At 43.5% G+C, this 27,326-nt stretch overlaps 1 protein-coding gene and 1 long non-coding RNA gene across 20 annotated transcripts in view; one reads left to right on the top strand and one right to left on the bottom strand.

The window, feature by feature from the left end:
- Ank2 (ankyrin 2) overlaps nucleotides 1–27,326 on the top strand; it is a 575,390-nt gene that overhangs the window by 205,707 nt on the left and 342,357 nt on the right.
- On the bottom strand, nucleotides 5,048–23,558 carry LOC120101097 (uncharacterized). The gene is made up of 3 exons (XR_015676911.1): nucleotides 23,358–23,558; nucleotides 10,305–10,435; nucleotides 5,048–8,249 (listed from the first exon to the last, which is right to left on the bottom strand). It is a non-coding gene; the product is annotated as an uncharacterized LOC120101097 (long non-coding RNA).

Genomic DNA, 27,326 nt, shown 5'->3' with positions numbered 1-27,326 from the left:
GAAACAGCCACATCAAATGCTAGTCTAAACTTGGCATGCTACTTCAGTGTGCAGTGGAATTGCAGAATGTCTGGGAGCGAGGGAAACACATAAGGCAAGGAGGAGAGGACTCAGAGGGCTCTGGACATATCCCTCTCTCAGCTCTGCCTAGGATGCTCATCAGTAGAGCTGATTGGAGCTTTGCAGAGGTATCAGGAACTGTAGGCACATCCTCCTCCTGGACCTTAGGAAAGTCTTATTTTCAATTTTGAGGTGAAGGCTGTGGGGTACAGAGTGATTAATAAGTTGATTTGTTATCTAATGGAGAACTCATTCTCTGTATAAATCATTTCTTTCATTTCTCTTACATTTCAGTTTGGCTCCCATTATAGCCTTGAGGAAAGTAGAGACAGGAAAAGGGAAGTTAAGAGGAGGTGTGCCTTTGCGTGTTCTGAGGAACAGAAACAATTATTGAAAGACAGAGGAGAATACCATGAGGAGGATCAATAATTTATATTTGGCTAGAATAACTGTAGTTTCAGTGCTAAGTGTGGTGGCCCACATTGTAATCCCAGCACTTGGCATGCTAAGGCAAGAGGAGTACCATGCATTACGTGCCAGTTTGGGGGTACAGAGTGAATTCTTAGGGCCTGAGGGTACCTAATAAGTTCAGGGATACGTGGTAGCCCTGGCTTTAAAATCAACCAACAACAAACAACCAACAACCAACCAACCAACCAACCAACCAAAGAACTAATCAACTACACACCCACCCAAGCAACTAATTAACCAATCAAGCAACCAACCAACCAACCAACCAACCAATTAACCAGCCAACCAAGCAACCAATTAACCAACCAACCAACCAACCAAACAACCAACCAACCAACCAACCAACCAGCCAATCAAAGAACTAATCAACTACACACCCACCCAAGCAACTAATTAAGCAACCAACCAACCAATTAACCAACCAACCAACCAACCAAAGAACTAATTAACCACACCCACCCAAGCAACTAATTAAGCAACCAACCAACCAATTAACCAACCAACCAACCAAACAACCAACCAAAGAAATAATCAACCACACACCCGTCCAAGCAACTAATTAAGCAAGCAAGCAACCAACCAACTAACCAACCAGCAAACCAGCCAGCCAAATAATAGTTTGAAGATAATCAAGTAAGACATTTAGGTAGAGGGGTACTTGAACCAGAAACTAGTATCCGTTACTTTTTCTTTCATGTACACCACCCTTCTTCATCTCCAGCCAAGATGGTGTCCTATTCCCAGCTAAGGAAAGCCTGTTTGTCTGAGGTTCTTGCCCATATGGCATCATCTTTTGTAAAGGCAGGCAGATCTGGCTAGGGTCTGTGCGCCATGAGCATAGACTGCTGGTGCATGTGTACACTCAGCAGAGTTCATGGTGTCTCTGAGTTCATGGTTCTTTGTTTCTTCGCTTCTTTCTTTTTTTAATTGGATATTTTATGTATTTACAATTTCAAATGTTATCCCCCTTTCCCAGCTCCTCCCTCTCCCATCGCCCTCTCCCTGCTTCTATGAGGATGCTCCTACTCCTACCCGCCCATTTCCACCTTAACACCCTGGCATTCCACTATACTGGGGAAACAAGCCTTCATAGGACCAAGGGCTTCTTCTCCTATTGATGCCAGACAATGCCATCCTCTGCTACATATGCGGCTGGAGCCATGGGTCCCTCCATGTGTATTTTAATGCACTTTACATCCCTCTCACTGCCCCCTCCTGCTCACCTCTTCCCTCAATCCCTCCTCCTCTTCTACTCTGGGTGGGTGGCCCCCTTGGTTATCCCCTGACCCTGGCACATGAAGTCTCTGTGAGATTAAGTGCCCCCTCTTCAACTGAGATCAGACAAGGCAGCCCAGCTAGAAGGACACATCCCATGGAGAGGCAACGGCTTTTGGGACAGCTCCTACTACAGTTGTTTGGAACCCACATGAAGACCAAGCTGCACATCTGCTGCATATGTGCAGGGAAGTCTAGGTCCAGCCCATGTATGTTCTTTGATTGGCAGTTCAGTCTCTGAGAGCCCCAGTGGTTCAGGTTAGTTGAGTCTGTTTTTCTTCCTATGGAGTTCCTATCCTGTTCTGGGGATAGTCTTTTCTTATAACTTTGTTTGTTTTGCAAGAGTGAACTGGAAAATGCCATTGCTCCTTCAAAGAAATGATAAGAGTAATGATTTTCAGATCTTTAAGCAGAACTGAGGCAAATATATACTTGAAATTAAAAAAAAATACTAGATTTGGAAAATGTTATATAAAACTTTAAATGATGCATTGATTGTTACATTTAATGTAACAGAAAAGGTTTTAATTAAATTGGAGGAAGTGAGGAGAGACCTGGGGATCTTATTCCATGTACTGTGATTTATAAAGGAATCAGCATCCTCCACTCTGTCATAGTCCCTCTGTGAATCAGATGTAACACAGTGGAAACAAACAGGTCCATCTCTATTGGTAATTGTCAAGTGGCCAGAGACTGCCTCTGTCTGCACCCCAATTGTGAGGTGTCATAGCCCAGGGACTGTCTTTGTCTGTATCCCAATTGTGAGGTGTCATAGCCCAGGGACTGCCTCTGTCTGCACTCCAATTGTGAGGTGTCATAGCCCAGGGACTGCCTCTGTCTGCACCCCAATTGTGAGGTGTCATAGCCCAGGGACTGCCTCTGTCTGCACCCCAACCGCTGGGTATTTCATTACAAACACCTGCCTATTAGATCTGAGTGTCAATTATTTACCTTCCAGTGAATTCTCCCAGAGGAAGATCGCTACCCTGGCTGATGACAAGACTGTATGTGACTTCACTTAACTCGCAGTTTAACTTAACTGCAGCTGTAAATATTTTTCAATCTGAAAAGTTGATATTCAACATTTTCTTCCCCTCACATGCTTAATATTTTGGTAATTATTTATTTACTTGATGTGGGTTCCAAGGACTGAACTCATGTTAAGCTTGGCAGCAAGGGCCTTTACCCACTGGGCTGTTTTCCCCATGGCTTCTCCTTCCCCACCCTGCAATCCACTTCTTCCTTTCTCCCTCCTTCTCCCTTTTATTTTTGTCTTGACACAAGGTCTCACTATGTAGCCTTGACTCGTTATGTAGGCTAGTGCCTCCTGTCTGTGAGGTTGATATGAAGGAGCTTCAGATTAAGTTTATAAATGAGCCTAAGAATTAAGCAATTGTACTGTAACCTGCCTTGGGAGTTACTGCATTGTTTTGAGACATCCGAGGGATGTGTCCCTCATCTTCAGTAAGTAAGTTAAGGAAGAAAGGATTTATTTTGGCTCACAGTCCCAGAGGGATACAGACCATTAGGGCGGGGGCAGAGGGGGACATACACAGCAGTGGGAAGGTGAGGCCTGCATGGCGGTCAAAACGCAGAACACAGAGCAATTACATTAGACACAGGAAGCAGAGAGAAAGACCAGGGGTTGGGGACAGGCTACAAACCCCAAAGTACACCCCCTGGTGACAAACTTCTTCCACCAAAGCTGTACCCCCTAAAGATTCCAGAACCTTCCCAGACAGCATGGCCAGCTGGGAATCAAGTGTTCAAGCTCATGAGCCTATGTATGAAATTTCACACTGAAACCATAATAGCCATGGAAACCAGCCAGCAAGGTAGGGAGAGAAGAGGAGGGAGAGGGAGGGAGAGGCAGAATGTCTCCACCCATCCTTGTCAACCTTGCCTTTTGAGAATATGTGTCTCTCTCTTTCAAGCTGAGCTTGCCAGCTTGACTGGACTGGCTGGAGAGTGAGTCCTGGGACCTTTGTGTCCCTGCTGTCTGCAGTCTTAAGGCTAAAAGATAAACCATCTCACCAGGCTTTTTGCTTGCATGGTAGGGACCTGGAAATACCGGTTTCATTTTTTATAACTAGTATGCAATCCACTGTGATATCTCCCGTCCTCTCTGTCCCCATAGCAACCATTTATCCCCCACCTCTGCAGAGAAGCAAGCACCCCCTTGGACTAAACCTTTGAACTATATTATTAGCAGACCACTCCCTTCCACAAATCCCAAAGTGCAGAAAGTTATCACATGGCCTCTGAAACCTAAAGTGGAATTATGCCCCATTTTCCCGTAAGCCAGTCAGCTACGGTTCCCACCAATATATTTGGGAAATGCATTATTTATGACGGCTCCTTTGTTCTGTGATTATAAAAATTCATATGGCTACTTCCTTAGTGAAGCATGTCACGTGGGAGCAACCTGAATTAACATTTCTGGGACATGGTGACTCAATTTTGGCTCACGATAAACTACCTCTTGTTCCCTTTGGAGCGAGAGCTGTGTTTTGGGTCAACAGCTTCATTGTGACATTACTGTTCTTTTTAATCTGTTTTTGTTGTTAAATCTACCTCTAAGAGTCTGTCCATAGCGCAGAGACAAATCTAGATACAGCGGCCCTTTCCCCTGTACTCGGTTTCTTGAAAGTGGAGGAGAAAGGAGAGGGAGAGGGAGGTGGGAGAGGGAAAGGGAGGGAGGGAAGAAGGGAGCGAGCGAGCGAGCGAGCGAGCGAGAGAGAGAGAGAGAGAGAGAGAGAGAGTCTGTCTTAGACATCTTCTATCATTAGAGTAGTGGTACTCAACCTACCTAATATTGTGACCTTTTAATACAATTCTTTATGTTGTGGTGACCCCCAGCCATAAAATTATTTTCATTGCTACTTCATAACTGTAATTTTTCTACTGTAATGAGTTGTAATGTAAATATCTGCTATGTAGATGGTCTTGGACCACTCCCATGTAAAGATCATTTTGCCCGCAAAGGGTTTAAAGCTTCAGGTTGAGCACAGCTACCTTGGGGCTTGTGTTGGGCATGGTCACACACATGCTCCTGCGAGTTCTTGTTGAATTGTGTTTAATTCAGAAGAGCAGGAAGCAGGCATTTCATTTCTTTTCAAGCAGTTGGTCTTCCTACCTTAAATAGTCCGTAGAGCCACCCTTTTTAAAGAATAGTTCATGGTCGGCAAAATAGTTTCTGACTTTTAAGAAAGGAATAAGTAACAGGAATTAAATAAAAATATACCTTTCTTTCATCTTTATTAAAATATTTGAAGAGTCAACCAGCCAATAATATAATACTTTACATTTCTTAGCACAGAACATATTTTTCAATTATTTATCATGAACAATTTTTCTATCTTCTTAAAGGATGGTGTTGGAAACAGTAACAGCAAAGTTCAGCCAAGTACGAAACAGACAACATGTTGAGAAATTCAGCTAAAAAAGTTTAACTGTAATTTTGAAATAGAATTTGAAATATGAATTTGAGGGCTGGGGAGGGGAGCCTATTGGTTGAGTGAGTGCTTGTCTGGTGTGCGCGCATGTGTGTGTGTGTGTGTGTGTGTGTGTGTGCGCGCGTGTCTGGGTTCTATGGGAAAGAAAGAGTTAAGTTTGACTCATGGAGTACAGTGTGATTATCTACAGCATCTGTGTTTAGATTCTGTTCCTCTTTAAATAGTTAATAAACACAGGTGCATTGATTTTATTCATAAGATTGTCAAACAAGGTAGAAAATGAGAGTCAACTCATCAAAGTTGTCCTGACCTCCACACATGCACCTGTGTGCACATGGAAACACACACACACAGACACACACAGACACACACACACACAGAGACACACACACACACAGACACACACACAGACACACAGACACACACACACAGAGACACACACACACAGAGACACACACACACAAACTGTTCTAAGGGTTATAAAAATCTACTGAGTATGTTATTTAGTATTTACACGAATTATATGAAATCGCAATGACGGTCTTGGTTTTCTCCTCTCTGGAAGACTGATCGAGAGGCTTGACGAGTGTGTAAGCTAAATGCAGCAAAGATCTGAGTCAGGATTCATAGCCCAAGCCATCCTTACTCAGCCCCTGACTCTCTTTGTAAAGAATAAAGAAGATTGGGTGTGGAGTGTCAGACATTCAGTCAGGAAATTACATATTGATTTCATTCATTGGTTTGTTTTGTTTGTTTGCTTGTTTGCTTGTTTTTAGTGCAGGAAATTCACTCCAGAACCCCACATGTGCAAAGTACATTCTACCACTGGATTCACCGTCAGTCTTGTTAATTTTATTTTGTTTATAGATATTTAGGGGCACCTCGTGATCATTTAATATGTGTATGTGGCACGCAATGATCAAATCAAGGTCGTTTGTGTAATTAGACTAGTAATTGCGTGCGTTTGGGAGACGCAGCGTGTTGTCTTGACATGCACGTTCTTTCTGCGCTGATCAAAGCTGAGTAACTCGCATTCCCATCTTCTTGTCTTTGCTCCGGGTCAGGGCTCTAGCGTTCCCTTTTAGCTCTTCACAGACTACACACATACATTCTTATGAACCGCAGGTCGTCTCCGTCCCTCCCACATTTTGTAGAGTACTGCAGCTTCCTACTTCTGTCACCTGCGTGTGGGTTACGTGATGTTTGCGGATAATGTGAGCTGCGGCCTCCAGCCTGAGTAGAACATGTGGGCCACCTGAATCTGGGCTCAGCGCTGCCGCTAGTGTGAGGCGTAGATGTATGTAGATGATAAACTGAGCTCAGTGACTCACCCTGCTATACAGCCTGAGCTTCCTTCTCTTCAGCCCCGCAACAATTCTGTTGTGAATGTCAATATGGAAAAGCAAAAACAATCGTGCAGGGAGTATTCAAATATCCACCACCCAGGATTTGGAATTAAACTGTAAAAAAAAAAAACCCTTTGTTTTGATTTCACTAGTATCCATAGACAACGGTTCTGCTTCTAATATCTGTATGTGTACCATGTGTGTCCCCAGTGCTTGTAGAAGCCAGAAGAGAGTTTCAGATCCCCTGGACTTAGAGTTACAGGTGGCAGTGAGTCACCATGTGGGTACTGGGGACAGAACCCAGGTCCCCTGTTAGAGCAGCCAGTGCTTTTACCTGTGGAGCCATTTCTCCAGCCCCTAGAAGTATGCTGCCATGTGGCTTGCTTATAGAAATAATAATGATGTCACTGGCCAAACCAGATTGTGTTGCAGTAACCACTGCTATGGAGATGGCAGCACCTGTATTCTAGCCTATCTACTATACTATTTAAGGTCGTCTTTAAAGTGTACCTTAAAAAGGTTTTTCCCTCCTTAAACCACTCTAGCTGAAACACTCTTTTAGGTATTAATCATTTGAATGCGTCAGCAAACGTGTGTTTGATTCTAACAGATCGGATATTCGCGTTTCAATCGTATTACCCCACAGCACCCACGCCCGCCATCGTATTAAATATGGTCCCCCAGTGTGTTTTCTCTTCCCTGTTTCTCTCAAGTCAATATCCGGTGGGAGAAAAATAGATTCTAAGAGCAGGAAGACTCCCAGGCAATTTGCTTTCGCAGGACTGGTTCACTTCCTTGTCTTTCCAGAAAGGTGGGGCCTTAAGTTTTGATTGGACAGAGTCTTTATTAGGTGTATCCATGAAGTGGTTCTCATCTGAAGACCTACGAGGTCAGGGGCCATTGTTACACCACAGGGACCTGGCTGCTTTAGAAGCATTTCCTTGATGGTAATGGTTTCAAAGGACAATATCCATATTTTAATTTGGCCGTCTGGGTGTCGACCTTAGCATCAGCATCTCAGAGACTGTCAGGTCAAGCACCACATTGAAAATCAGGGAGAAGAGGCTCTGACTACAGAAATGCCCACTGGTCCAGGATGATAGGAGCAGAAGGGGTCAAGATTCGTGAGAGGTCTGCCCCAATCCTACCTTCTCTGAATGACTGAACTGAATGCTACGTTTAGAAAAATGTGACTTACAGTCAGTTGTTGCAGTGGGGAATGTCATTTCTGTATAGATAATTTCAGTGCATGTGAGGGTGTAAAACATGCAGCATTCATTTGCAAAAATGGAAATGTTCAGAACCTGAAGGGGATGAAATAGTTTCTGTAAAGACTCCCCCCGCCCCACCCCACCTCTGACACACAGTTATGAGACTGGTCAATTGCACACAGTCCGCAGAATGGTGGCAAACTGAGGCTTTCCCTTCAAGTTTCCCCAGAGAGGGATCTTGGTTGAGGGACGAGGTGCCCGGAAGTGACTTGACTCTGGCGAAGCACTCTCTTGTCGCTTCCGTTCAGAGAGCCATCAGCGCATCTCAGGTGGCCTTCGTTCCGTGTGATGGAAGGCAGATGGGTTGCTGGAGACTTTTTTTGTGGAAGACACCGTCAGAGTTTTGGAGGAGTTTCACTGCGGCACATTACCTGCATTTCAGATTTTTGAAGTATCAAAGAGAAAAAAAAATCACTAGAATAGGGTACGGGGTGGGAATCACAGGTTTGAGTGATAGTTGCTTATGGAGAAGACTGTGTTGCATTCGGCCTTCTAAGTTTGCTCTTCCCTTGACCTGTCCTGTGGCACACTGCAGGACTCTGGTACACACAGTCTCACCACTTCCACCCCTGTTAGCAACAGCAAGGTTTCTAGGTGCGGCAGTCCATGGCCGGATCCTGGTTTTGATAACACTAGGCTGGCATTTGGGGCAGGCTTCAGATTTTCTGGCTGAAACTTCCTCTATCTCAGAACTTCCTCAGTGGGAGTAGGCAGGGAGTAGGGACAGACTGAGGGTACTGAGCTGTGCTCTGCCTGGCTGAGAGGCGAGGGGAAGGTCAACAGTAGCCCTTTGGCTTTGGGTACAGCGAGATCCAGGCTAGAAGCTGACTTTCCTACTATAGGTACTTGGGGGCAGCAGGGCACTGGGAAGAGGGGGTGCTTGGTCACTCCCATGGAGTCACTGTGATGGCACAAGGAAAGGACTTAGTGAGCCCTACGTTGTAATCTCTAGGTGCCAGGGAGGAGTGGCACCCATCAGCAGGCTTGCATGGTTCTGAGGACAGTCCAGAAAGAATATTAATTCAGGAGATTTATTTTTTTCTTGTTTAAAATTGAAAATAGAGTTTTGAAAATATAATATATTCTGAGAACAGTTTCTCCTCCCTGAACTCTTCTCGGATCCTTTTCAACACCCCTCAACCAAATCCACATGCTTTCTTTCTCTCATTAGAATACCAACGGGCATCTAAAAATTAATTATGCAATAAAATAAAACAAGACAAAATAAAAACAAGTAAAACAGAATAGGAGGACATAGCATAGAAATCTATAGGAGAAAAGAGCTAAAGGGAAAAAAAAGTAAGAAACATATAAACAGAAATACACACTTCCACACTCAAAAATCCCATAAAAACACACCAGAACCATTGTGTGTGTGTGTGTGTGTGTGTGTGTGTATGTGTGTTTGTGTGTGTGTGCGCACATGTGCATGTATGTGTACAGGAGACCTTTAAGAAAAAATTAAAAAATAAAAATGGTGTCACATATTATGAGACAATAACCCTCTAAAAATGGCTTTAAGTTCATTTTGTGTTGGCCATGTGCTGCTGGGAAATGTGTCTGTCCTTAAGTTGATTATTATACCCAGTGAGACTCCCTAGACAAGGACTAATTTTTCCTTTGTTATCAACTGGAGATAGCTTCTGTGCTAGGGATGGGAGGGGTCTTTCACCCACTTCCTGCCTCAGTGCTGGGACCCCATCTGGTCTAGAACTATGTAGGCTCTGTACTTTTATGTGTATGAGGGTTTTGTCTGTGTGCATATATGTGGCCCACATCTGTGCCTAGTAGCCATGGAGTCTCGAAGAGGACATTGGATCCCCCAAAGTTACAGATGGGTGAGCTGCCATGTGGGTGCTGAGAACTACACCCAGGTCCTTTGCAAGAGCGACCAGAGATGCTTAACCCAGAGACATCTCTCCGGGCCCAGATCAAAATAATTTTCATTTATCTTAAGCAATTATAATATGGTTGTCTATTGTCCAACTTTTAAGCATGAAGCATTTTACCATGTTTTCAGAAATGTATTATGTTCCAAATAGGTTATTTACTATAATTTGCTCCAACACCAGGAAGTGAGAGTATTTATAAATGAAACTGGAGGTGCCTCAGATTCCAGATCAGAGCTAGAATATGAAGGAAGAGGCTCAATTCCAGGATAAAGTTTGGGTCATGGCCCTACCCTTTTCCGAGACCTTAGTGAAACCAACTGGCCACTAACAGCTGCAAGAACGAGGGTGTTCTGTGAAAATAAAAAACCCTTAGTGATTGAACTCTTAAAACAGTGTAGCTCACAGATCCTCTCACTGTTCAACAACTATCACATCTGTGCTGGGCACAGTCTCAACAACGGGGGCTTAAACAAAGCAGGAAAGCCCTTTGCTTTATCCACACCAAGACCGTGGGATCAGGTGGCCTCCTCTGACCTTTGAGCTTCTTCTGGTGATCCTGTGGATCTCTTATGGATGATGGCAGATTCACGTCTTACTTACGCAGGTTGGCATCCCATGTTCTGCTCAGCCTTTGCTCACGTAGATTCTGAGACAGGAGCAAGGGTCTAAGAAGTTGGTGGGAAGAGGAAAGGACTGGGTTGAGAGTTCTGGCCTACCTGGATTTATAACACTTTCTAACTGGATCATTCAGATTGTTGCTATCTCTAGTTTCCAAACTAAAGGGTGGAAATAGGTCAAAAGTACCTGAATATACAGTATTTGACTGACCGGGGCTTTGTCTTCCTGTGGGGAAGCAGCAGCTAACATTGTAACACGTGCCTTGTAATAATGTAATAACGTAACAAGTACCTTGCCTCGTGACTCAGTCTTCTTTCATATGTCTTAATTTATTGGAATCTCATTAGGATCTGTCTTAGTTTGTTTTGTGTTCTGACAAGAACCCCAGGGACCCAGTGATTTATAATGAACAAGAATTTATTGGCTTATGTCTCTGGAGGGCCGGAAGCTTGAGTTCAATTGAATTTCAGCATGAGTTTAAAAGGGGACATTCAATACACAGCACAATTATTTAGGTAAACAGGAGCAGTGCTATTTGCACAAGTGTGTGTGTGTGTGTGTGTGTGTGTGTGTGTGCGCGCGCGCGCGCACGTGCATACGTGTGTGCTAAGGTTAGATTTTGTACAAGCAATGGTTTTTCACCAGAAATTAGCACAAAAATTTGCTGAGTAAGCAAAAATGAAAAATGAAACAATTCTGATGGGAGAGAAAAGGTTTGGTTTCACAATAGCTGGAAGGGAAGGATGAGTTTTCCAAGTTTCCCAAGCTAACAAGTATGACTGTGCTCTCTCTATGAGGAGACAAACAATATTTTATGTATACATGTATTTATAATGTCTTCCTTTTTGAGACGAATTAAAGATGATTCCAAACTTACTCATATCCATAGATAACCATGAACCTTGGATCCTCCTGTCTCCACCTCCTAAGGGCTGGGATTCCAGGAGTGTGCCACTATATCTGGTTTTTGCAGCACTGGAGAAGGAGCCCAAGGCTTAGTGAATGTTAGACAAACACTCTACGAACTGAGCCATATTCCCAGCTCTAACCCATACTTCTCTGGAGGCAGACGGAAACCAGCACTATGGGTATAGGTAACCAAACTTAAGGCATGGCGGTGGCTACCTAAGTTAGAAAGTCCTATAGTTTTAGTAGAAATGCCTAAAGAAACTTTACTGTGACACTTTAGGTTACAGAGTTGATGAAAATAAGGCCCGTAGAAAGAAGCATATGACAAATCTTGTGGTCTAACCGATTCATTGACTCCTCGGAGCCGTAATAGTTATGTATCCAATCTCCTTTTATTTGTATCAATGTTTCCTATTAGTTTCATACTTAACTGATGCTGGGGATAAAGGCAGGCCCCCAGCAGCCTTGTGCAGTATTTTCACTTTATAGTTATAGAAGGTAAGTGTCGGGAAATGGAGCAGATTTTACATGACAATTAACAATTTCTGAAAATATCCTCAAGTCTTTACTGCAGTCAACTCCCTAAGGTGGTAGAAACACATGAGTGGTCTTATAAGGAATCCAGTTCAAAGATTTATTTTTAATCATTTTCCCCAAATTATTATTCAGAAAATAATTTTTATTTCCAAAAATATTATTTTCTTATTAATTCCCAAATATATGTGTATCTGTGTAGGGCTAGGCACAAGTGAGTGCACTTCCCTGTGGAGGCCAGAAGAGGGCAGTAGAGTGATGACCTTCTAAAAGTCCTGGAGCCAGAGGTTCAAGTTTTGAACCACTAAAACCACTTGCTGCTATGGGAGCTAAGAATCAAATTCAAGTCTTCTGCAAGTGCAGTGTACTCTTCCAATCACTGAGTCATCTCTCTAGCCTCAGACTATAATTTAGAAAGGAGTTATGTTCCTCTAATTCCATTGCTCTGGAGGCTGAGGCAGGAGGAGCATATTGCTTTTGAGGGCTGTACAGTGAGTTCAAGGTCAGCCAGACTGAGTGACTGGGTAAGACCTTGTTTTCAGAGAAATAACCAAACAATGATAATAAATAAAACAGAAGGTTATGGTGGGAGGGTGGGCATTCTGAGGGAAGATAAATGACAAGTTAGCATTTAGCTTGGTTTTTCTCTGGGGAAGCAAGGGCATTTAAACTGACAGATCATAAAGAGAAATGCACTTTGATTTAGGCTAATTCATTACAATAACAGCTCAGTAACAGGGTCTTACTGGCAAGTTCTAGTGAGCATCCAGGAGGAAAGGCAGTATCCTGTACTCTTGTTGGAATTTCCAGAACAACCTGCCCAGTAACTTAGGGGAGGGGAGGCACTGGGCTTTTGATTTGACAACCTATGACTTCTGGAAACCTTTGCCTGGTATCCATATATATGGGTATTTATATATAAATGTTACGGAATAATTCCCATAACATCCTTAGTGTTAGTTATCCCTCCTCATTTTCTCCTCTGTCTTAGACACACTTAAACCCTCAAACCTTTGTTTCCCTTTCCTTGTCATGTCACCTATGTTCTACCATCCCACCTTCCCTTAAGATCTTTCTTCCCACCAGTTATGACAGCACATGCCTTTAATCCCAGCACTCTGGAGGTAGAGGCAGGTGGATTACTGTGAGTCTGAGGCCAGCTTGATGTACAAAGTGACAAGACAGTCAGGACTGTCACTCAAAGAAACCCTATCTTGAAACACCACACACACACACACACACACACACACACACACACACACACACACACACACACACTTCCCTGCCTCAATGCCCCTCTTCTAGTCCTGGCTTCTACAGGTACTCCAAGTTAAACACACAGACTTAAAGTTTTGTTGCCGGGATCCATGTATGCATGGGAACATGTAGCATTTGTCTTCTTGGGTCCGGACAACCTCACTCCTCAGTCTAACTGGTTCCAGGTCTGTCTGTCCACTTACCTACAGATGTCTTCATTTATTTAAAGCTGAAAGCTGTTCCTTGTGTATATGTGCTAGATCTTTCTGATGCCCTCATCAGTTGGTAGAGGTCTAGGCTGACGCCACTTCCTGGCTATTGTGAATAGAGCAGCAGTGGACAAGGCCGGGCACACATCTCTGCAGTAGGAAACAGAATCCTTTGGATCCATTTCCAGGGCGCTATAGGAGGTCATGTGGTAGACTTATTTGTAGCTTTTGAAAGAACCTATTTCCATGAAAGTTGTACCAGTTTGCACATCAGTGAATGGCACCTCGATTTCATAGGGCCTCAGCAGTATCTGCTGTCACATATTTTCTTAATCATAGCGATTTTGACTTGAGTAAGGTGAAATTTCAGTGTAGATTTTGCATTTCCAAGATGGCTAAGGGTGTTGAACGTTTCTCAAAATGTTCATCCGCCTTTTGAGTTTCCCCTTCTGAGAACTCTGCCCTCTTTCATAGACCATTTTAAAGTTGTGTTGCTTGTTTTCTTGTTGTTTAGGTCTTTTAGTTCTTTATATATTCAAGATACTTTTTCTCTGTCCGACGTACTGCAGGCAAAGACTTTGTCCTTTGTGTGGGCTGACACTTGAGTCAATTAACAGTTTCCTTTGCTGTGCAGAAGCTTTAAATTTCATGAAGCCTGGTCTGTTGACTGTTGGCGCTCATTCCTTTGCAACCAGGGTCCTATTCAGAAGTTCCTTATCTGGGCCTGTACCCTGAAGCGAGTTCCCTACTCCCTCCTCTGAAGTTTCAGAGTTTCAGTTTTAACACTGGTTTTCCGTCTAACCAGAATGGAGTTTTGTGTAGTGTGAGGTGTAAGGATAAAGTTTTTCTTCTTTTGTAGATACTGAGTTGAGGAAGAGGGGTTGCAAAGATTGTAAGGACCAGAGATTGATGGAGACTGAGGTAAAACAGTATCTTCTGGGCATAACAGGAGCTGCACTCTCGATCTTACAGCAGCTGTGTTAGCCTGTGTAAGACCAGTGCAAGGTCAAGGCAGTCAACCTTCCAACCTGGGTGTGGAGGAGCTCACCATCCTCCTTCCCTCACTGAGAAGTTATTAACAGTTTGTGGTTGTTGGAATATGCTTGGCCCAGGGATGGCATTATTAGGAGATGTGGCCTTGTTGGAGGAAGTGTGTCACTGTGAAGGTGGGCAATGAGACCCTCCTGCTGACCACATGGGAGTCAGTCTTCTGCTAGCAGCCTTCAGATGAAGATGTGGAACTCTCAGCTCCTCCTGTACCATGCCTGCCTGGATGCTGCCATGCTCCCACCTTGATGATAATGGACTGAACCTCTGAACCTGTAAGCCAGCCCCAATTAAATGTCCTTATAGGAGTTGCCTTGGTCATGGTGCCTGTTCACATCAGGAAACCTTAATTAATTAAGACACATTTGATGGCTACTTGGGGAAGGAGAGTCGATTTTCTTCAAAAGGGTGGTCCCTGGTGGGTTGACCATGCTCTGCTCTAGGTCCTAAACCCATGAGAATGTGAGCAACACAAATCAGACTCAGTGCTCATTTAAAAAAAAAACAAACAAGTTCTTAGGAGGAGGTTGAAGAGGGTGGTGGTGTGAATCCAGGAGGAGTTGGGGGAGGAATGGGAATGTGTGAGACTATGATCAAAATATATTGTATGCATGCACGAAATTCTCAAGAGCATTAATAAAATTTGTATACTAAAGATAAAATTGAAAATCCAGTAGCTCAATCAGTGTTACTAAAGTCATATCACAGCAAGCTCTATCATTTTCTAAAATACTACAGGTGTGAAACCAAAACTGAAGTTTTAAGCCCACTAGTGTGATTGACATGATGTAATCCTCTCACTTACAGAGCTTAAAAGTCCCTCTCTCAGGTGATTAAGGCCAGAGGTATCTTTATTCTCTTATGTCATGATGCTTGAGTGATTGTGCATTTAAGAATTATTTGTGTTCGGTCCCCAGCTCCGAAAAAAAGAAAAAGAAAAAAAAAAAGAATTATTTGTGTATAGGTTTGCTTCAGAAGCAGACATTCTTTCCTCTCCCTCTCTCTTTCCTTCCCTCCCTCCCTCTCACATCCCCCTCCCTCCCTCTCACCCTCCCCTCCTTCCCTCTCACCCTCTCCTCCCTCCCTCTCACCCTCCCCTCCCTCCCTCTCACCCTCCTCTCCCTCTTTTAATCCTTCTTCTCCCACCCTTCCCTTTTCATTCTTTATTAACTCTTTTCCTCTCTCTGTCTCTGTCTCTGTCTCTGTCTCTGTCTCTGTCTCTGTTTCTCTCTCTCTCTCTCTCTCTCTCTCTCTCTCATTTTTTTTTTAAATTTTTGGTTCTTTTTTTTTTTTTCCCCTTCGGAGCTGGGGACCGAACCCAGGGCCTTGCGCTTCCTAGGCAAGCGCTCTACCACTGAGCTAAATCCCCAACCCCTCTCTCATTTTTTTTAACCAAAGAAAAGTTCTCACATAACTCAGCCTGACCTCAAACCTACTTGATCCCCAAGTCTTCCTCTGTGTTCATAAATGCTGGGTTTCAGGCATGTGCCTCTCCCACCTCTAACCAGAGAGAGGAGCTTTGATTGTCATCTCTAATCCGCCCCCGCCTGGAGATCAGCATTGCATGCCTCCAATGATAGAAACCTACAAGAGAGACCCCACTCTGAGGTGGGCATGGTAGATACAGAAGGGATTTCTCTGCTCATCCCAGGGCAGAACGCACTTGGGGCAGCAGCTTCCCCTCCCAGTGTGTGGCCGGGACAGTTGATGATGTGTACCTCATCCAGTCAAACTTTCAGCACTTGGTAGGTGGCATAAAGACCAGAATCTACTTTAGTAAGAGACATTATCTGATATAGTGTAGGGCGGCCCAATATCACCAGTGGATGGGCTGAGGGTCCCGATGGCAGCAGCTTCTCCAGCCTCTATCCCAAGCCTTTCAGCCGCCTTTCTTGGTCGGTGGCCATGGGCTTGAGTGTCCACAGAACTCTATCCATTACTAGTCTGACCAAGATCTCTTACTGTAACCCATGCCCAGCTGCTAACCCTGTCTGGAGTGCTCTTGTTTAGGGAATACCAGAGGGATTGGTGGGTTTGGGGAATGCCAATTTAACAGGATAGAAGTTTCAGGCTTCCTCGTACCTGAATTCAACTAATTTAGCTTTATTCCCTTTTATATCTTCTGTTCCCCTCCCCTTCCCTCCCCTCCCTTCTCCTCCCCTCTTTGCCCTACTCGTTTGAAATAAGAACTTTCTCAGCTGCTCAAGCTGGCCTTGAACTTATGATCCCTCTACCTTGGCCTCCTAGTGCTGGTATTATTACAGAATGCCTCCCCTCCCATGCCTGGGTACATCTATTCTCACCACAGTTAATTTTCCCTAGATTATTGACTATTAACCATTGCTCAGAAGAACAGAAATTCCAACTGTTTTACCCTGCTTTGCACCACAGTGTCTGCCTAGGATTAAGGATGAAACTGTATTTTATTGACCAGATGTGAGTCAATATGAACTCAAGGTTTCTGCATTTGTTCTCTAACCATATCATTGTCTTAAACTATACACACTCCATAACCCTAAATGTATTGAATGTAAGTGGTTTTCTTTGCTTCTCAAATGTGAGGATATATACTATTAGTTTAAATATTCCTCTTAGATGCTTATAATATTCTCCTCTTAGGTACAGTGGTCACATGAAAGACCGACCCCTGTTTCCTTGTAAATTTTTCATTATTTCTTGTTCTTTTAATTTTTCATGTAGCCTGGTCCCTCTGTCTAGCGATTGAATTCAGGTCATCAGGTTTGTCACTGACTGAGCCATCTCACCAGCCCCCCTTTAAGTTTGTTTCTTTGGTTTTATGAGACAAGGTCTTGCCCTTTTGTGTCGGCTGGCTTTGAACTTAAAGTAGTCCTCCTGTCTCAGCCAGTCTAGGATTGTAGCGGTGTGCCATCATACATGCATGTTTCTTTATTTTCCCTATGCTTTTTAATGGATGCCTAGCAACAAGTTAAGGACGTGTGACTCAATGTCCTCTGTCTTTTGCTATGTCTTTCCTTGTTCACTTGGTTACCCGGGAGCGAACCTGCTGACAGACTAGCAGAAGCCTTGTGAGCGCTTGAATAGATGTTCCTGTGGCCCAGCAAGGTTTCTAAGTGATTTCTGTACCATCTCTGCAGGAAGAGAGAGAGACAACTTTGTCCATTTGCTGCAATCCTCCTGCTTCAGCCTATCATGTGCTGGACTTGGAAGTGAATGCTATGCTCTACCTGGTTTGCCCAGAGTACTGCTTCTGGGCATTTGAGGACAGTTGCATGGCGGCTCTAGCCTGCCTCCAGAGACGATGATCTAGGTGTATTCTGCGGTACTCCACCTCCCATTGTTTGGATTCAGGGCTCAGTGCCACTATTTGTCTGTAATTTGTTCTTTCTCTTTTCTTTCCTTCTTTTTCTAAAACCAAGTTGGACATACACTTACCCTAACCAGTCATCCCTTTATAAAGAAATGAAAGTATGAATCTAGATGTGCAAATGTCTTCCAGCTGGTGAATGGATAGACGGGAAAGGGTAAATTATTGATGTATACAGGAATATATATATATATATATATATATATATATATATATATATATCCGGAAACACTTAAGGCTACGTGAAAATAGAGAATGATCATAAACTTATAGAACGTGCACACCTATGCATAGTGACAGGAAGCAGGTCTCTGAGTGTCTGTGGACAGGGAGAGGATTAGACAGGGGCAGGTTACAAAGGGGGTTTGGGAAACTTGGGATCATGATGGATGTGATCGTTATCCTCACTGTGGTGAAGGCTTCTGAGCATATACAGATATTAAGACTCATCATATTGGGCTGGAGAGATGGCTCAGTGGTTAAGAGCACCCGACTACTCTTCCAGAGGTCATGAGTTCAATTCCCAGCAACCACATGGTAGCTCACAACCATCAGTAGGGGGATCTGGTGCCTTCTTCTGGTGTGTCTGAAGACAGCTACAGTGTACTTATATATAATAAATGAATAAATCTTTAAAAAAAGACTCATCATATTATACACTGAGTACACTCGAGTTATTGCATATCAATTGTATTTCAATAAAGTTACAGAAAGAAAAGAGTGACATATATATTAATTTTGCATATGAAATCCTAAGACTTGAAGTAGCATTCGTCCTGTGTCTCTCAAAGCCATGATTCCAGGGGTTTCGTCTATTGCTTTCCCATACTCTGAGTCTTTCTCAGTCATGATTATGTTGAAATTAGTTTCCCTGCAGTCAGACTATACAAAAATGTTCAAACTTAATTCACATGTTTTTGGAGACTTTCGCTGTCTCTATTTTTTTTTTAAATTAACAAGTGAAAATTCTGCTTATGGCACAAATCATGGTATTTTGGAGTGGTCTGCACTATGGTACAACCAAATACCTATTTGATGCCCAGACTGCTTCATGTTCTTCTACTTTATGGCATGAGCACCCAAGTCTACTCTCAGCTCTCAAGTCTATCTTTTTATCTTTGTTCTTGCTGTTGCTTTAAGGGAGGAAACCCAGGGCTTCCCACTTGCTAGTGGATTGCTTTGCACCATGCCACACCTTTAGTCCCTACCCTACAGCAATTGTTCCTACCCTACAGCAATTGTCCCTACCCTACAGCAATTGTCCTCAGCACCTTATAGAATACATTTCTTGAATCTGTGGAATTTCTCTTTCCTTTCTTTCTTCCCTTGACTTTCTACAACATTCTGCTGGGTGTGAAACTGCAGGTCTGCAGGTGTGCTGGGCGAGGGCTCTACCCTCCAGCAGTGTCTTGTCCGGCATTTGTGGACTTTCCAACTGACAAATCTATGTACTTCACGTTCCTTCCCCTTTTCAATCTTCCTTCTCTCTCACTTGGAGGTCCTGGCACATGGTTTAGGTCTCCTTTGGCTCCAGTCATTTTGCATGTAGATGTCATACCTGCATTACATCTCAGGGCTTTGCACCGTGGGAACCTTGTTTCAGGTCAAATACTTTAAAAGACTGGACCGAACTCTTCTGGCATTGGAGAAATGAACATTGAGTCTTTTCTCACAAAAGTTTTGGCCATATTTTATTCACTTAGCTTAAATGGTCAAGTGAAACCATGCTTTGACAATAAGATTCTCTGACACATGGACACATAACGACTTCTGACTCTTATTTTTAGATGGTGGAGTTAGTTTCCACAAAATTTTCACATCACTGGCAATTTTTTTATAATTTCACAGGCATAGGGAACACTGTAACATAGTCAAATGTCATCTTTTGAGTATGTCTTCTTTGATAAGATGGACTTAATTCCTCACAGTTTTTGTCCTCAAAAGCCACCGAAATAATAAAACACGCATAATAATAAAGTTTAATTTTTATACGGAATACAACACACTACGTTTTTAATGAATTGTAGATAATCCAATGCCAATAAATAATTGCCATTTTCAAGGGACATTTGGCTGTTTTGCCAAAGGCAAGCCGGCTCTCACACCGATGTCAATTATGCCTGCCTCTTGTCAACGTGATTTTTCCCCTACACTGACTGGGCCCTTAGGGTGCAATCCAAAAGAGATTTCATGTCTAAAATGAGTGATGGTCTTTGTGACTGCAATCACTCCATGCCATTTGCCAGATATGTCCCTGCCCTCTCACTCAACCTCAGGCACACATCAACATTGATTCCGCTGAGTTTGCCAGAGTTTCCAGGAGAACCATTGGGTAGGAAAATTGGGTAGTGAGGCAAAACACGAGCAGAAAGGTAGTTTACAGTCAGCTCTGGTATCTCACCTTCTAAGAACTGCTGCATTTTTAACCCATCAGTCGCATTTCCCTCAAACTGTTATGCAGACACCAGTGGTTCATGAGATATTCAAAGATGGGCCATCCAACCTTGGACTGCCAGGCTTAAATAAGTCTGGAGAGCAGTGTGCTACAGGGCAGTGGGCTGCTTTGCTTCTGGGTATCTCAGAACCTTTCAAATACTGTGATTTTTTTCTTGATTATCCAAGATACACATAATACATGGTATTATGTAAAGATATGTCATCGTGGCACTTTGGTTTCTTAGTTTAAAAAAATGCCCAATTTTTACTTTTTTTTAGAAATGGAAAATAGTCCTAAATAAATTTGGAGAATTTTTGCTACGTGCTCTTTTTGTATATATTTTAGTTACAAGTTAAAATGGGAAATATCCAAACATTAATTATAAAGTTAGTTAGATTATTCCCATCTTCATTCATATATATATATATATATGTATATATAAATGGGTAAAGAACATACATTATGGAATATAGCAATGCATGTATTACACAAAGTGCTATCTGTGTATAATGCATGCCCCTTTAATCATTAGACACTCAGTGTCTGATCATACTTCATTCTTCTCCCAACTTCCTCTATGATGCAACTGGCTGCAGAGAATTCATTGATGTGACAGTTATTTGAAGACCAGACAGGCCCTTCATGATCTCTTTTCTCGTTGAAGAATGGGGCACAGAGTGACTGAAGGACTCTGAAGATCACACAGCTTTACAGTCACTAGTGAGCCAGGTCTGCTATTCTGACTATCATCCGACAACAGGGAAGGGACAAATGTATGTTTAAAATCTTTTTTTTTCTTTTTTTTTTTTTTTTTCGGAGCTGGGGACCGAACCCAGGGCCTTGTGCTTGCTAGGCAAGCGCTCTACCACTGAGCTAAATCCCCAACCCCGTTTAAAATCTTTATAGGGCTGAATGCTGGAGGTTGAGGCAGGAAGATCACGAGTCCCAAAATATCCCTTGCTGATAGAGTGAGTTGGAAATCAGCCTTGGCTACAGGAAACCCTGTCTCTCAACCAAGAAACCAAACAACAAATATAAACAAAACAAAACACAGACAAACAGCCAGTACCTTCCGTATTCAGAATGCCACCTTCAGAACCTCTTGGAAATTCTCTCTGATTTGACAGCATCTTGGCCCAGAGAAATGAAGGAAGGTATTCAATGACAGACTGACCTTTGGGGAATTGTGAGTGGCAGGGAGAAAGTGTCCCCCCTACCCTCTTGGGTTCATTGGTTAGGAACCTGCAGACCTAACTGACAAGAGTCAGCAGAAGAAAAGATACATTTCTTTTTATGAGCTTAAGAAAGTCTAGGCCAAAGAGGTTAAACTCAGGAATGGATGTAGTCACTAACAAACTAATGGGGTGGCTTTGAGTGATGTTACAGTGGGAGAGAGGAAATAAAGTCCGGAAGGGAAGTGGAAAGATTTTAGCGAAGGTTATATATGCATACATCTCTGGGTGACTCTTTTTCTTGTGATAAGAGTCTCTGTCCTCTTCTGGGAAACCTGCGTAAACTTCACAGAAGTGTACTTACGTTCTGTCTATGGTGGGATGATAGGACCAAGAATTCTTCCTGCATCCATTGCTTTCCAGCAGCCTCCAGCTCAAGGTAATTCACAGGATAGTGAATAAGGGCTGTGTCCCGATCTCTAGTGTAGAATTCTGTGTGTCTCAATTCACTGGCCAATATTTTTCTCATCCTCAGAAATATATATACTGGACAAGGTTTATTAGATAATCTAATAAGTGAGGTGTGAGGTTTCCAGGGACATAGACTATTATGAAAAAAGTCATGAAAACAGAAGTTGGGAACAGCTGACGATAGTGGCTAGAACCGTCCCGAGCACACCAGGAATACTGGATCTGAGGACCGTACAGGGAAAGGCGCGAAGGTTTTTACCAGAAACTCTATGTGCCTTGATGTGGCTCCTTATCACAGTTTCACCACTGACAATGACATTAAGGTTGCTGATGTCTTCTTCCTACTCAAGTCATTGTCCCTGAACATGAGAAGATAACACTTTATAGGTTTGTTAACAGAGGGCGTGGCGATGGTTTGTCTGGAATTCTGAATTAGTGTCCGAAATAGTCAAGATATCAGACATATCACGGAATACTGTCTTCTCATTGTATTTCATCACTTCCCCCTTTTCTTTGCCCTTAAAAGCATCGAACTTTTATATTAACAAGAATATCTTTATCAGGAAGAAAGACAAAAAAATATGAAGGAAAACCATCTCACGGGGTAAATGCAACCTAAAGGTTATATCCTCAACATTCTGCAAATGCTTTAGATTAGCAACCAGTTCCAGCTGGGACTTACTGTCCCACACTTCCAAGTGGAGAGCACTCCAGTGTCCTCCTGCTTCAGATTATGTGACAAAACAATCACTTGAATCTCATTTCACCTTTATCTCTGGTCACCATTCGTTCTGTGTGAAGGTGGCCCTCTACCTGGGATACAGAATAAATTCCACTTCCGGCCATCAGCCTAGCAAGGCAAGTGGAGGCAAGGATAAACACCAGTGGTACTGAGGCAGAACGAGGATGGCTCCCATCTTGGGGAAGACATACGTGCATGCTTCCCTAAATACCATCTAGCAAGCCTGGTTTGTATAGACTGAAACCGGGAGAGAAATAGTGCAAGCAAGCCAGATGCTGCTGTCGCGTTGGCTGACCAAGGCAGCAGGAGACCGTCACTGGTGGCCCTTAGGTCACTTACATTTGAGCTAAGGGGGAAGATGATAAGTAAAGGCTTTTTACTAAGGTTACTACCTGTGTGGCGTCAGGGAGTCTGCAGAAGCCTGCCCTGACAGGTCCAAAGGGTGAGGCCTTCTCATGCTTGATGTCTCCCTTCACTAAATCATTTTGTGACCTTTTTTGTCTTCATGGCTTTAGTGACCTCAGTCCTTCTTAGGTTCCTTTCCATCTGACCCTGAGAGTTTGAGGAGCCCCAGATTTGTGTTCTCAGGTTTCTCTCCTGTCAGTCATGTCCTGGAATGAATGAGATAAACCACACCTCCGCCCGAGTGTCAGGCTTGGCTGTTACACTGTGTCTTAACTCCCTGCAAATGTATGTCTCCATGTTGTGACGTCTCCAGTTGCAGCCGATCATATGCTCAAGTCAAAAAGCTGCGGCCCTCCCTCTTGGCTGGTAAATCTGAAAGATTCAAATTTCTGAGAACTCTGTCCTTTTCATCCATACTGCAGACTGAAGCAACTTCCTACCTGTTAGTTGAAAGGCGACTTGTTCCCTGAACTGAACCAGCATGGTTCCCACCAAAGAGGTCCTTTACTGAAGGGTGGTGAAGAAGTGAGGAAGTGAGAGAGAGAGATGGGTTCGGGTCTCTGTCTTTTATCCGGGCCCTGACGTAGGTTACCCAGGTAATGACCTGCACAGGTGATGAAAGAAGTACGTTCAGGGAATGTGAGGTGGTTGCCATGGCAACGGATGCAGGAGGAGCCTTCTCACCTAGGGATGACATCATCGCTGGATTCGGAGGCTAACTGTAAATCGCTTCTGATGCTAATACTACCTTGAAAATTAATCTAATCTCCCATTTTTTATTTTCAAAGACCCTCTCTGTATGTGGGAGGCATTTAGAACTTACCTTTTTGTAATCTTTCAATACTTACAAAGTACAAGGTCTTGATGGGGCCTGTGACTGGGACCTTGCTATCGTTAATCTTTACTGGCATCTTGGCCAGATTTAGAATCACCATTGAAAATCACCTCTGAGGAGTGTCTATAAGGTGTTTCCACCTGGAAGTCACAAGCCCATGCTTCTGGATTGTGTGGTCGACTTCCGTGGTACACAGATGACACATATCACATATTCTAATTGTTTTGTTAAGGATGTTTGAACTCTGTGCTTGTAATTCACAATTTTAAGGGCAACACAAAGCACTCAAGTATAACAAAACAGAACAAAGTGAATACTTGAACCTCACTTCTGACGACCGTGGAAGGACTATGCCGTAATGATTACTGACTGTGCCCCCAGTGATGTACCCACAGATCTTTGTGTAAGAAATGGGAATCATGTTGTAGACCTGAGGTAGCTGAATAGCTCATAGAAGAGGGAGCTTGTAAATAAGCATCCGGCCTCATTTTAAAATTCACCGAGGGTTAGAGATGTAGCTCAGTGGTAGAGCGCTTGCTTAGCATGCTTGAGGCCCTGGGATTGGTCCCCAGTATTGCATAGAGAGGAAGAAGTAGCTAGTTAGATAAAAATCACTGTCAGTATACATGGCTTTGTCCAGCCAGGAAGCTGATTCGGGACCTAGAGACTCACCATTAGGCAAATGCCTGAATGGTGGGCAGCCACAAGAGCTGTGTACCACAGGAAGGCTCCAGAGTTCTTACGTTCTTATGTGTGGTTTGAGATGCAGTTCCCAGTAACCAGGGGACAGACCAAGTTGAGATCATTGATTTGCTATCTTGGACAAACTCCTCCAGGCAATGGGGGCCAGACTGCTGGGCGCAGAGGGCGCAGAGGGCGCTGAAGAGGTAGTGACGGTTACAGGGCTGAATCAAGAAGCCTAGCTTTCTTCTGTTTTGATCATCTGTACAATGCTGTGAGGCTAAAATAAAATAAAATGAAAACTTGTGATGATTCACTTTAAAATGCACGTTTTAGGAAAAAATTATCTTTAATATTTTTTAAAGTTCAGTCTTTAATCCACCCCACCCCTCAACCCAGGTCTGCCTTCTGATAGTTCTTCATCCCATTCCTCCTCCCCAACCCCTAGTCTCCAAAAGGATTTCCCCACCCCCACCCTGTCAGGCCTCTCCACTCCCTGGGGCCTCAACTCTCTGGAGGTTAGGGGCAACCTGGCATCCTCTGTTGTATATGTGTTGGGGCCTCATATCAGCTGGTTGGCCAACACTTATAGTTGGGGGGGTGTGTGGAACCCCCACGTGACTACAATCCGTTTACTTCTTGCAAGGGTTGCTTTAAGATGTAGTTCTGGCATTCAGATATTCCAATAGCAATATTATTTTAGAGGCTGGTGAGATGGCCTAGCAGGTTAAGGTAGTCATTTGCACAAGCCCATGGAACTGAGTTCAGTGCCCCCAGAAGCCTTAAAGATGTTAGGAGAGAATTCATATCACACAGTTATTTTCTGACACACACACACACACACACACACACACACACACACACACACACACACACACACACACAGTGATAATAAATGAGAAAATAATATAGTTTTAGATTAGTAAATTACATATTGAATTACATATTAAGAGTATTTGTGACTCCCAGACTATAGGCTACTTATTAGACTGAAGTTCTGAAATTTACCTATTTCAAATTAAAGTTGGGTAAGTGGAAACAAATGTTTCAGTTTAATTTATGCCTTGCTTAGCCTCGGTGGCCGTTGCTGAAACACACCTTTGACATTTCAGCGTGAATGAAAAGAAAGGAGGTGTTTGCTTTGCAGAAACCTAGAGCATGTACACATCCAGATTCGAAGATCACAGCCAGGTGCACATTTCAATCTGATCGCGGCAGTGGGCTTCATTAGAACGCAACATCGCAGACGCTGCATCTCCCAAAGCCCGGTTCTTGCTGACTGGGGGCCCTCAGCGACTGGGCCGTTCTGCTGTCAGTGTCTTGGAGGTGACTGGGGATGGTTCTGTGCAGCTGCCCCACAGATGCAGGCTGTTCATTAGGGAAAGGCCTCAGTGACTAGAGCTAACAAAAGGCAAGCTGGGGACAGAAATCCCCAGAGTCTGCAGCTGCTGATCTGCAGAAGCCTCACTCCCGGCTAAGCAGGGTGGTTCGAATGACAAAGCCACACACCAGCTCAGGGAAGTGAAATGGAAAGGCTTTCTGGAAGTGGCTCTCTGCCGCTCCTAAACCAAGAGCATTCTTTTGTTCGTTAGACTTTTTCTTCTTGAAGTAAATTTGTTCTTTCACAGTTTCATAATGTACACTAAAGTATTTTGTCTCTTTCCCCCACCGGATCCTGTTTTCTCCCATCTCTTATCCCTCCCACCCTCTACTTCATCCCTAAGAATCTCTTTTCCCTAGTTTTCTATTTGGGGTTTTGTTTAGTGTCCCACAGAATTTCATCAGGACTGTGTGTGTGATCCTGAGTTTGGGACTAACCAACAGAGCCTGGTAGGCTCTCCGATGATGAGTAGGTAGATAGCTTGCCTCCTGGACTGTCAGCTGCCAACATCAGTGCCACAGAACCAAGAGTTTTTTGTTTTCGATTTAGCTTTTGAGACAAGGTTTCTCTCTGTAGTCCTGACTGGTCTGCAATATTCTATGTAGACCAGGCTAGCCCTTCTGAGTGTTCTGACTGAAGGCTCAGCATAAGCAATTAGGCTGGTGAGTTTAAGTTACAAGCAAACAGATAAAGGGGAACAATATTTTCTTTAATTTTTTTCTTGATTATTTTCGAGATGCTTCTGGAGTTACAGAATGGACTGTGTAGGATGGGTGTGGTGCCAAGCAGGTTCCTCAAAATTGCATCCCTGCTATCCTTTGGTTTAAGTACGGAGTGCCTAAAACACCTAAAAAACTGTTGATTTTATGTTGCAGATATTTTTTGCCCTTTATATTTTTAATTAATTAATTAATTCACTTTACATCTTGATCACAGCCCATCTCTTAGTCCTCTTCTCCTCTCCCATCACCCCACCCTAGCACATCAAGTCACTGCAGGACTAAGCAGGACCTCTCTCACTGAGGCCACACAAGGCAGCCCAGTCAGGGGAAGGGGATCCAGAGGCAGGCAACGGATTCAGGGACAGTGGTTGGGGGACCCCCATGAAGATCAAGTTGCACATCTGCTGTATTGCACTTGCGTATGTGGGCAGGCATAGGTCCAGCCCATGTTTGCTGTTGATGATGCTGAAGCTTCAGGTCTGAGATGGTCTGAGAGAAGGCTTCTTAACCCCGTGAGCGCTAACTGCTCCCAAGAGGTGGCCTGGGGTGGTGGTGGTGCATTTATTTGCTTGTTTTTTGTTTGTTTGTTTGTTTGACTGTGTGTTTTGGAGGTGTGAGAAATAAATTTTACAAATTGTATACTTTAAAATGTTTGATCTTCGAGAAGGAGATATGTTCTTTTAGCCCTCTCCCCCAACCTCACACAACTGAGCTCAGGGTTATATGTGTTTGCTAATTTATTATTGCTCCATTTGTTTATTTATCGGAGGGTCTCTCGGATTCACGTTTA

The sequence above is a fragment of the Rattus norvegicus genome, chromosome 2 (assembly GCF_021556685.1).
Source record: "Rattus norvegicus strain SHRSP/BbbUtx chromosome 2, alternate assembly SHRSP_T2T, whole genome shotgun sequence".
NCBI classification, from domain to species: domain Eukaryota; kingdom Metazoa; phylum Chordata; class Mammalia; order Rodentia; family Muridae; genus Rattus; species Rattus norvegicus.
The sequence above is the reverse complement of the archived record's forward strand: the minus strand, read 5'-3'. Positions and strand labels throughout refer to the sequence as shown.